Here is a 12,640-nt window from a genome sequence, read left to right on the forward strand (position 1 = left end):
AAGCTTTAAGAGGCCTGGGACTGTGACCTACTTTATTTTGTATTTCTATAGCAGCTCACTTGGTACCCAGAGCAAGGAGGTATATTTGTTTCTTACATATGTGGCAGATTGATTACTATATAAATTACTATGTTGAAGATTAAAATGGTTTACTGAAGATGTCGCCATATATCTTTTTCTTTTTTTTTTTTTTTTTTGAGATGGAGTCTCGCTCTGTCACCCAGGCTGGAGTGCAGTGGCCGGATCTCAGCTCACTGCAAGCTCCGCCTCCCGGGTTCACGCCATTCTCCTGCCTCAGCCTCCCGAGTAGCTGGAACTACAGGCGCCCGCCACCTCGCCCAGCTAGTTTTTTTTGTATTTTTTAGTAGAGATGGGGTTTCACCATGTTAGCCAGGATGGTCTCAATCTCCTGACCTCGTGATCCGCCCGTCTCGGCCTCCCAAAGTGCTGGGATTACAGGCTTGAGCCACCGCGCCCGGCCGATATCGCCATATATCTTAGCAAGGTCAAAACAGTTGTGTGATTTTTCTGAATGAATACTTTCAAAATAAAAAAGATCACTCAGACTAGAAGCCTGAACATCTGTGAGCAATGCTTATACATGTGCTTTTTATAAACCAACATATTGGGCCAGGCACGGTGGCTCACGCCTGTAATCCCAGCACTTTGGTAGACTGAGGCAGGAGGACCACAAGGTCAGGAGTTTGAGACTAGCCTGACCAACATGGTGAAACCCCGTCTCTACTAAAAATACAAAAATTAGCTGGGCGTGGTGGCATCTGCCTGTAATCTCAGCTACTCAGGAGGCTGAGGCAGGAGAATTGCTTGAACCCAGGAGGCGGAAGTTGCAGTGAGCCGAGATCACGCCATTGCACTCCAGCCTGGGCGACAGAGCAAGACTGTCTCAAAAAAATAAAATAAAATAAACCAACATATTAAGCTTTAATAGGATTATTGATCTGAAAACCAAAACATGGTAAGAATTAGTTTATAAGTCATATTTAGATGTATCGTCTTATAATCCTCTCAGCAAACCTGTGGGGCAGGTAGATTATGGATAACAAGTGTTCACTTCATGAATTGTCCCTGTTGGTCAGGTAAAATAAAGTAGAACTTGAATCTGGGACAGTTCTTGTGACTCTAGATTCCTGTTTTTTGTTTGTTTGTTTGTTTTTGTTTTCTTTTGTTTGAGCAGGGGCTGGGGAAAATACCTCTCTTGTTGAAGTTCTTTAGTACTCTTTTTTTTTTGAGATGGAGTATTGCTCTGTTGTCCAGGCTGGAGTGCAGTGGCGCAATCTCAGCTCATTGCAACTTCTGCCTCCTGGGTTCAAGCAACTCTCCTGCCTCAGCCTCCCGAATAGCTGGGATTACAGGCACGTGCCACCACGCCAGGCTAATTTTTGTATTTTTAGTAGAGATGGAGTTTTGCCATGTTGGCCAGGCCGACTTGAACTCCTGACCTCAGGTGATCTGCCCACCTTGGCCTCCCAAAATGCTGGGATTACAGGCATGAGCCACTGCATCTGACCCATCTTTTAATAGGAGCTCAGTATATTCATACTTGATTGATCACCATTTTCTTCATTAGAAATGAGGTGCGGTTGGCCGGGCGCGGTGGCTCACGCCTGTAATCCCAGCACTTTGGGAGGCCGAGGCAGGTGGATCACGAGGTCAGGAGATTGAGACCATCCTGGCTAACACGGTGAAACCCCATCTCTACTAAAAATACAAAAATATTAGCCAGGCGTGGTGGCGGATGCCTGTCGTCCCACTACTCGGGAGGCTGAGGCAGGAGAATGGCGTGAACCCGGGAGGTGGAGCTTGCAGTGAGTCGAGATCACGCCACTGCACTCCAGCCTGGGCGACAGAGCGAGACTCCGTCTCAAAAAAAAAAAAAAAAGAAAAAGAAAAAGAAATGAGGTGGGATGCTTTTGTTTTTGTTTTTGTTTTTGTGTTTTCATTTCAAAGGTTAAAAACCTAGAAAGGAAGGAGAGTATTTGGGAAAATGGTGGAAGAGGAAGCACCAGTAATATGTCTCCACACCTAGACATCAGTTGTACTGGCAGGATCTGTCTGATGTAACTATTCTGGAACTCCAAAGTCTATTGAGGCTTGCAGCTTCTTGCCTGGATGGCAAATTGTGGTTAATTTTGGTCAGTTTCAACTCTTAGCACAGTAGCAGCTATGCACTCCCCAACCCCAGTTCTGTGGAAGGCAGCTCTGCGGATGTTCCTAGAGCTTGCACATAGCTTGTGGGAGCCAGAATAGGCAAAAAGCATCCTGTCCTCTAAATATTTGGGGTCTGTGCTCTGACTGCTGATTGCTACTTCTAATCATAGAGGTGCAGACAAAGAGATGGGTGGCCACTGTCATTACACCTCCCTCGTTATTGCAAGTTCTCCCCCCTCCAATTAACAAGACTTCCAGGGGATTTAAAGAGCTAATGGTCCTGCTCCCTTGCTTCACTTTTTTTTTTTTTTTCCCATTTGGGAGCTAGATATTAGAGAATACGACATTGAAAAGCAACTGCATTAAGGGGGAGAATTAAGAAGTGACTGTGCATGCCTAGGAAAAGGTATAGGCACAGAAAAGACCTGAGAAAAGACCTAAGTTTATACCTGAGACTGATCTTTGGCACAGACGGCCTACAGTAATCAGAAAGAATCACACACACACACACGCACACACAGAATAACAAAACCCAGTAAACTTGGAAAGGGGAGGATCTGATTTTCTGAATTACCACATTATTAGATTCACATGTTCAGTTTTCAACAAAAGAAATCACGAGGCACACAAAGAAACAGGAAAGTATGCTCTTCCAAGGAAAAAAATAAACCAACTGAAACTGTTCCTGAGACCACATAGTAGACCTATTAGAAAAAGATTTTAAAACTACTGTCTTAAAGGTACTCAAACAACTAAAGAAGATGTAGGGCTGGGCATGGTGGCTCATGCCTGTAAACCCAGCATTTGGGAGGCCGAGGCAGGTGGATCACTTGAGGTCAGGAGTTTGAGACCAGTCTTGCCAAGATGGGACCAACCTGGCCAAGATGGTGAAACCCTGTCTCTACTAAAAATCAAAAACTAGCCAGGTGTGGTGGCGCTCACTGGTAATCTCAGCTACTTGGGAGGCTGAGGCAGGAGAATCTCTTGAACCTGGGAGGTGGAGGTTGCAGTGAGCCAAGATTGTGCCATTGCACTCTAGCCTGGGCAACAGAGTGAGACTCCTTCTCTAAATAAATAAATAAATAAATAAATAAATAAATAAATAAATAAGATGTGGAGAAAGGTAAAACACTGTATGAAGGCTGGATGTGGTGGCTTACGCCTGTAATCCCAGCATTTTGGAAGGCTGAGGCGGGCAGATCACTTGAGGGCAGGAGTTCAAGACCAGCCTGGCCAACATGTTGAAACCTGGGTCATCTCTAGTAAAAAAGACAAAAATTAGCTGGGCGTGGTGGCACAAGTCTGTAGTCCCAGCTACTCGGGAGGCTGAGGCAGGAGAATCACTTGTACTTGGGAGATGGAGGTTGCAGTGAGCCAAGATCATGCCACTGCACTCCAGCCTGGGCAACAGAGAGAGATTCTGTCTCCAAAAAAAAGGAAAGAAAAGAAAAAGGAAAACAGTGTATGAATAAAATGTAAATATAAATAAAGAGATAGAAACCCTAAAAAGAAACTGAAAATAATTCTGGAACTGAAAAATACAATAACTGAAATGAGAAATTCACTGGAGGGATTCAAAGGCAGATTTGAGCAAGCAGAAGAAAGAATCAGTGAATTTGAAGATAAGATCTTAAAATTATCAAGTCTGAGAAACAGAAAAATGTTTGAAGAAACATAAACAGAGCCTAAGGGACCTGTGGGACATCATCAAACAGACTAACATGTTTTCTGGGAGTTATAGAAAGAAATGAAAGTATCTGGAAGCTTCCCTGATTTGACAAGAGACATGGATATAAACATCCAGGAAGTTAAATGAACTCCAAGTAAGATGAATTCAAGGACACCCACACCAAGATACATTACAGTCAAACTCCCAAAAGTGAAAATCAAAGAACCTTTGGGCTGGGTTCAGTGGCTCACACCTGGAATCCCAGCACTTTGGGAGGACAAGGCAGGAGGATCACTTGAGTTCGAGCTCAGCCTGGGCAATATAGTAAGACCTCATCTCTGCTAAAAATCAAAAAAATTAGTCGGGCGAGGTGGCATGTGCCTGTAGTCTCAGGTCCTCGGGAGGCTACGGTGGGAAAACTGCTTGAGCCTGGAAGGTTGAGGCTGCAGTGAGATATGATTGAGGCCCTGTACTCCAGCCTGGCCTACAGCATGAGACCCTGTCTCAAGAAAGGATTCAACCTGAGGAAGCTGACTAAAAAAACTTCAGAGAAGAGAGAAATGCCTCATCATATACAAGGGATACCCAGTAAGATTATAAGCAGATTTCTCATCAAAAACTTTGGAGGGGCCAGGTGCAGTGGCTCACATCCATAATCCCAGCACTTTGGGAGGCCGAGGCAGGTGGATCTCTTGAGGCCAGGAGTTTGAGACTAGCCTGGCCAACATGGTGAAACTCTGTCTCTAAAAATACAAAAATTAGCCAGGCATGGTGGCGCATGTGCCTGTAATCCTAGCCATCTGGGTGCCTGAGGCACAAGAATCGTGTGAACCTGGGAGGCAGAGGTTGCAGTGAGCTGAGATCAGGCCACTGCACTCCAGCCTGGATGACAGAGCAAAAATCTGTCTCAAAAAACAAACAAACAAATAAAAAAAGTTTGGAGGTCAGAATACAGTGGGCTGATATATTCAGAGTGTTAAAAAAAAAAAAAAGAACCTGTCAACTAAGCATCTAATATCCAGCAAAACTGTCCTTCAGAAGTGAGAAAGAAATTAAGATATTACCAGGTGAACAAAAATGGAGGGAGTTCATTAGCCACAAGACCTGCCCCGCAAGAAATACTCAAGTGAGTCCTGCAGAGGGAAATTAAAGGATATTAAACAGTTACTCAAAGCCGTATAAAGAAATGAAGATCTCGGCCGGGTGTGGTGGCTCACACCTGTAATCCCATCACTTTGGGAGGCTGAGGCGGGTGGATCATGAGGTCAAGAGATCAAGACCATCTTGGCCAATATGGTGAAACCCCATCTTTACTAAAAATACAAAAAGTACCTAAGTGTGGTGGCTTGTGCCTGTAGTCCCAGCTACTCAGGAGGCTGAGGCAGGAGAATCACTTGAACCCGGGAGGTGGAGGTTGCAGTGAACTGAGATCCGGCCATTGCGCTCCAGCCTGGCAACAGAGCAAGACTCTGTCTCAAAAAAAAAAAAAGGAAACGAAAAGAAAAAGAAATGAAGATCTGAAGATCTCAAAAGTGAAGGATATGTGCAATTATAAAAGCTAATATTACTGTGACAGTGGTTTATAATTGCATTTCTGTTTTCTACATGATTTAAGAGACTAAATTTTTTTTTTAATTAGTCTAAAAGCTAGTATTGTAATGTTGGCTTGTAAATCTACATTTTCTTTTCTTTTTTTTTTTTTTTTTTTTTTTTTTTTGAGATGGAGTCTCACTCCGTCACGCAGGCTGAGTACAGTGGTGCCATACTGTCTCACTGCCACCTCCACCTCCCAGGTTCAAGTGATTCTTGTGCCTCAGCCTCCCAGGTAGCTGGGACTACAGGTGTGTGCCACCACTCCCGGCTAATTTTTGTATTTTTAGTAGAGATGGGGTTTCTCCATTTTGGTTGGGCTGGTGTCAAACTCACGACCTCAGTTGATCCACCCGCCTTGGCCTCCCAAAGTGCTGGGATTAAAGACGTGAGCCACTGTGCCCAGCCCACATTTTGTTTTCTACATAATTTAAAGTACTTTTTTTGGTAAAAGAATTTCTAAAGAATTTAAAATAATTATTTACTTTATGGTTTGGGGCACACAATTTGTAAAGGTATAATTTTGTGGTATCAGTAAACAAAAAGGTTGAGGACCAAGCTGTAATGGAGTGGAGTTTTTCTGTGTTACTGAAATTAAGCTGATAGAAATTTAAATTAGTGTTATAACTTTAGGATGTTAAATGTAGTCCCCATGGTAATGAAAGAGAAAATCACTGTAGAATATACACAAAAGGACATGAGAAAGGAATTTAAATATTTTAATGTTCCCCAAAAAATCAGCTAAACACAGGAGTAGACACTAATGCAGGAAACTAGGGACAAAAACCTTAAGGCATATACAAAGCAACAAAATGACAGGCCGGGCACAGTGACTCATGCCTGTAACCCCAGCACTTTGGGAGGCTGAAGCAGGTGGATCACGAGGTCAGGAGTTCAAGACCAGCCTGGCCAAGATGGTGAAACCCCGTCTCTACTAAAAAAAACAGAAAAATTAGCCAGGTGTAGTGGCGGCCACCTATAATCCTAGCCACCCGGGAGGCTGAAGCAGAGAATTGCTTGAACCCAGGAGACAGAGGTTGCAGTGAGCCAAGGTCATGCTGCTGCACTCCAGCCTGGGCGACAGAGTGAGACTCGTCTCAAAAAAATAAATAAATAAACAAAAGGAACAAAATGATAGAAATAAGTCCCTCTTTTTCAGTTAATTACCTTAAATGTAAATGAATTAAACTCTCCAATCAAAAGACAAAGGTTGTCAAAATGGATTTTAAAATCAATCCAGGCTGGGCACGGTGGCTCATACCTGTAATCCCAGCACTTTGGGAGGCCAAGGCAGGTGGATCACCTGAGGTGAGGAGTTTGAGACCAGCCTGGGTAACATGGTGAAACCCCTTCTTTACTAAAAATACAAAAATTAGCTGGGCGTGGTGGTGCATGCCTGTAATCGCAGCTACCCAGGAGGCTGAGGCAGGAGAATCACTTGAACCTGGGAGATGGAGGTTGTAGTGAACTGAGATAGAACCATTGCACTCCAGCCTGGGCAACAAGAGCAAAACTCCATCTCAAAAAAAACAAAACAAAAAATCCTACTATGTGCTATATATAAGAGACTCACGGCCAGGCACGGTGGCTCACGCCTGTAATCCCAGCACTTTGGGAGGCTGAGGCCAGCGGATCACAAGGTCAGGATATCGAGACCATCCTGGTTAACACGGTGGAACCTCGTCTCTACTAAAAAATACAAAAAAAAGTAGCCATGCTTGGTGGCGGGTGCCTGTAGTCAGTCCCAGCTACTCAGAAGGTTGAGGCAGGAGAATGGCATGAACCCGGGAGGTGGAGCTTGCAGCGAGCCGAGATCGTGCTAGTGCACTCTACTCCAGCCTGGGCGACAGAGCGAGACTCCATCTCAAAAAAAAAAAAAAAAAAAAAAAGACTCACTTTAGATCCAAATGTTGCTGGTGAAAGAATAGAAAAAGATATTCCATGCAAATAGTAATGAAAAGAGATCGGGTGGCTATTCTTCTGTCAGACAAAAAGAGTTACAGAATTGCAGGAAGAAATAGTTCTATAATAAAAGTTGGAAACTTTAATATCCCACTATCAATAATGGATAAAAAAATAAAGAAACTATACATGATAAATCAACTAGATATAACAGACATTTATAGAACACTCTACCCAACGACAATAGCATACATTGTCTCAAATGTACATGGGATGTTTTCCAGGATAGACCATATGTTAAGCCACAGATTAAGTGTCAGTAGATTTTAAAAGATATACAAAGTATATTGCAACCACAACAGGATAAAGTTAGAAATCAGTAGCAAAAGGAAAATTGGAGAATCCACAAATTTGTGCAAATTAACCATATACTCTCAGTCAACCAATGGGTAAATAAAGAAATTACAAGGGAAATTTAAAAATACTTAAAGACGAATTACAACAAAAACACGCATACCAAAATTTATGAGACAGTGAAAATAATGCTGAGGGGGAAATTTATAGCTTTAAATACATACATTAAAAAATAAGAAAAATCTCAAATCAACAACCTAAACTTTACAATTTAAGGAACTAGAAAGGAAGAAAAACTAAACCCAAAACTAGCAGAAGGAAGGAAATAATAAGCTTAGAACAGACAGAAAGGAAATAGAGACTAGAAAACAATAGAGAAAATCAGTGAAACCAAAAGTTGAATTTTTGTAAAGTTCAACAAAATTGACAAACCTTTAGCCAGATTGATCAAGAAGAAATGAGAGAAGACACAAATGATTGAAACCAGAAACAAAGTAGACCCTTACTATTGATTCAACAAACAAAAAGGATTATGACAGGATGGTGATCTGTTGAATACCAACAAATTGGATAACCTAGATGAAATGGACAAACCCCTAGAAACACAAAACCTACTGAGACTAAACCATGAAAAAATAGAAAACCTGAGTAGATCTGTAACTAGTAAGAGGATAGAATCAGAATCAATTATCTCCTTGTAAAGAAAAGCCTTAGACACGATGGCTTCACCAGTGAATTTAACCAAGCATTTAAGGAACTAACACTATTTCTTCTCAAATTTTTCCAAACAGTTGAAGAGGAGGGAATACTTCTGAATTCACTCTGTGAGGCTAGAATTATGCTGATACCAAAACTAGAAAAGATACCACAAGAAAAGTACACATCAGTATCCCTCATGAACACTGATGCAAAAATCTTCAAGAAAATGCTAGCAAATCAAATTCAGCAGCATATTAAAAGGATTATACACCATGACCAAAGTGGGATATATTCCTGGAATGCAAAGACGGTTCAACATATGAAAGTCTTTTGAACCTTATAAAACCGAATACACTGTTTTAACAAAATGAGGGACAAAACTACATGGTCAACTCCACTGGTGCATAAAAAGCGTTTGACAAAATTCAACACCCTTTTATGGTAAAAACACTCAACAAACTGGGATAGAAACTACCCCAACATAATAAAAGCTGTATATGAAAAACAGTGAACAATTCCTCTAAGATCAGAAACAAGGCAAAATGCATGCTTTTGTCACTTCAGTTCAACACAGTGCTGGAAATTTTAGCCAGAGTCATTAGCCAAGAAAAAGAAATTAAGAGGCTTCAAAATCAGGAAGGAAGAAGTAAAAGTATCTCTGTTTGCAGATGACATGATCTTGTATGTAGAAACCCTAAAGATTCCACAAAAAATTGTTTGAACTAATGCATGAAACTGGCATAGTAGCAGCATACAAAGTCAATGCACAAAAATCAGTTGCATTTCTAAACACCAACAGTGAATAATATGAAAAAGAAATTAAGAGGAAAATTCCACTTAAAATGACATTAAAAAGAATAAAGAGGTGAAAGACTCGTACAATGAAACATGAAACATTGCTGAAAGAAATTAAAGACATAGATAAATAGAAACATATTATATGTTGAGAGATTGGAAGACTTTAACATTGTGTGTTTGTTTTTTGAGACAAGGTCTTGCTCTGTCACCTAGGCTGGAGTGCAGTGGCACAATCACGGCTTACTGCAGCCTCAATCTCCTAGGCTCAAGTGATCCTCCCACCTCAGACTCCCAAGTACCTAGGACTACAGGCATGCACCACTATGCCTGGCTTTTTTTTTTTTTTTTAATTTTTTTAATTTTTTGTAGAGATGGGATCTCACTATGTTGCTCAGGCTGGTCTTGAACGCCTGGGCTCAAGTGATCCTCCTGCCTTGGCCTCCCAAAATTGTGGGATTACAGGCATGAGCCACCCCGCCTAGCCCTGACTTAATATTGTTAAGCTGTCCATACCACCCAAAGTGATTTATAAGTTAATTCAATACAATTTCTATCAAACTCCCAAGGACGTTTTTTGACTTGGGAGTTTTAGAATACAAAAATTTATTCTGAGATTCATACGGGATCTCAGGAGACCCTGAAAAGCCCCAACAAACCTGAAAAAGAACAAAGCTGGAGATCTCATACTTCCTGAACTTAAAACTTACTACAAAAATGCAGTCATTAAAACAGTATATTGGACTTGGCTGTGGTATGAAGACATAAGAAGAAAAAAAAGAAAACAGTGATACATAAAAATAGACATAGAGACCAATGAAATCAATAGCCCAGAAATAAATCCTCTTATATAGTCAAGTGAATTTTTTTTTTTTTTTTGAGACGGACTCTTACTCTGTTGCCCAGGCTGCAGTGCAGTGGCATGATCTCTACTCACTGCAACCTCCACCTCCTGGGTTCAAATGATTCTCCTGCCTCAGCCTCCCGAGTAGCTGGGACTACAGGCGTGTGGCATCACACCTGGCTAATTTGTATATTTTTAGTAGAGACAGGATTTCCTGTTAACAGGCTGGTCTTGAACTCCTGACCTCAAGTGATTGGCCTGCATCAGCCTCCCAAAGTGCTGGGATTACAGGTGTGAGCCACCGTACCTGGCCCAGTCAAGTGATTTTTAATAAGGACATGAAGATTGTTCCACAGGGACAGTCTTTTCAACAAATGGTATAGGGGAAACTGGATATTAACATGCAAAAGAATGAAGTTGGACCCTTATCTAATACCACATTCAAAAATTAACTCAAAATGGCTGGGCCTGGTGGCTCACACCTGTAATCCCAGCACTTGGGAGGCTGAGGCAGGCGGATCACTTGAGGCCAGGAGTTTGAGATCAGCCTGGCCAACATGGGGAAACTCTGTCTCTACTAAAAATACAAAAAATTAGCCAGGTGTGGTGATGCATGCCTATAGTCCCAGCTACTCTGGAGGCTGAGGCATGAGAATCATTTGAACCCGGGAGCTGGAGGTTGCAGTGAGCCAAGATTGTGTCACTGTACTCCAGCCTGGGCGAGAGAGGGGGACCCTGTCTTTAAAAAAAAAAAAAACTCAAAATGAATTAAAGACCTAAATGTAAGAACTAAAACTATGAAACTTTTAGAAGAAAACATAGGACAAAATCTTCACAACATTGGATTTGACAATGATTTATTGGATATAACATCAAGGCATAAGCAACATGGAAAAATAGACAAATTGTACTTCATGAAAATTTAAACATTTTTATACATCGAAAACACTATCAACAGAGTAAAAAGGCAGCCCACCGAATGGGAGAAAATATTTGGAAATCATGTATCTGTTAAGGGATTAATATTCAGGATATATAGGGAACTCTTAAAACTCAACAATGAGACCAGGCACGGTGGCTCACACCTGTAATCCCAGCTACTTGGGAGGCTGAGGCACGAGAATTGCTTGAACCTGGGAGGTGGAGGTTGCAGTGAGCCAAGATCGTGCCATTGCACACCAGCCTGGGCTACAGAGTGAGGCTCCATCTCAAAAACAAACAAAAAATTCAACAATGAAAAAACCCAATTCAAAAATGGACAAAGGACTTGAATAGATGTTTCCCCAGAGAAGGTAAACAAATGGCCAATAAGCACATGAAGAATGAACATCACTAATTATCAGGGCAATGCATGTCAAAACTATACCCCACACCCATTAGGATGGCTACTGTCAAAAAAAATGGAAATAACAAGGGTTGGTAAGGATGTGAGAAATCAGAACCCTGGTGCATTGTTCGCAGGAATAGGAGATGATGCAGCCACTACTAGAAAACAGTATGGTGGTTGCTCAAAAAACTAAAAATAGAATTACCATATGATACCAAAATTCAGTCCTGGGTAGGGTGTGTACCCAAGATAATTCAAAGCAGTATCTCAAAGAGATGTTTGTACGCTCATATTCCTAGAAGCCTTATTCACAGTTAAAATGGAGAAGCAACCCTTGTATGTCCATCAACGGATGAATGGAGAAACAAAACGTAGTATGTACATACAAGAGAATATTACTAAGTCTTAAAAAGGAAGGAGTTCTGATATGTGCTATAACACGGATGAACCTTGAAGATACTGTATGAAGGAGATAAGCCAATCAGAAAAAAGACAAATACTGTATGGTTCCATTTATATGAGGTATTTAGAGTAGTCAAAATCACAGTAAAAGGAATTTGAGGAGTTTTTTTTTTTTTTAAAAAAGGGTAGTAAAAATCATAAAGACAGAAAGTAGAATGGTAGTTGCCAGGGGCTGGGGAGAGGGATGAATGGGGAATTATTGTTTAATAGGGTCGGTTTAAGTTTTACAAGATTCAGTAGTCCTGGAGATGGATGATGGTGGTGATTGCAGAGCATTATGAATGTATTGAATACCACTGAAATGTATACTTTAAAAAGGGATACTGGTAATTTTATATTAGGTGTATTTTAACATTAAAAAATTGGGGGATGAGGGCTGGGTACGGTGGCCCACGCCTGTAATCCCAGCACTTTGGGAGGCTGAGGTGGGCAGATCACGAGGTCAGGAGATCAAGAGCATCCTGGCCAACAAGGTGAAACCCCATCTCTACTAAAAATACAAAAAAAAAAAAAAAATAGCGGGACTTAGTGGTGGGTGCCTGTGGTCCCAGCTACTCGGGAGGCTGAGGCAGGAGAATCACTTGAACCCAGGAGGTGGAGGTTGCAGTGAGCCAAGATTGTGCCACTGTACTCCAGCCTGGGCAACAGAGTGAGATTCCATCTCAAAAATAAAAATAAAAATTGGGGGATGAGGGCAGGGTGCAGTGGCTCATGTCTGTAATCCCAGCACTTTGGGAGGCCAAGGCAGGAGGATTCCTTGTGCCCAGGAGATCGAGACCAGCCTGGGCAATATAGTGAGACCTTGTCTCTACAAAAAAATTTAAAAATT

The 12,640-nt window shown here is 41.6% G+C and overlaps 1 protein-coding gene across 6 annotated transcripts in view; it reads left to right on the forward strand.

Moving 5' to 3' along the window:
• The window catches only part of TECPR2 (tectonin beta-propeller repeat containing 2), a 137,486-nt gene that overhangs the window by 32,405 nt on the left and 92,441 nt on the right, over nucleotides 1-12,640 (forward strand). The window lies entirely within an intron of this gene.

The sequence above is a fragment of the Macaca mulatta genome, chromosome 7, assembly GCF_049350105.2.
Source record: "Macaca mulatta isolate MMU2019108-1 chromosome 7, T2T-MMU8v2.0, whole genome shotgun sequence".
In the NCBI taxonomy this organism is placed as follows: Eukaryota; Metazoa; Chordata; class Mammalia; order Primates; family Cercopithecidae; genus Macaca; species Macaca mulatta.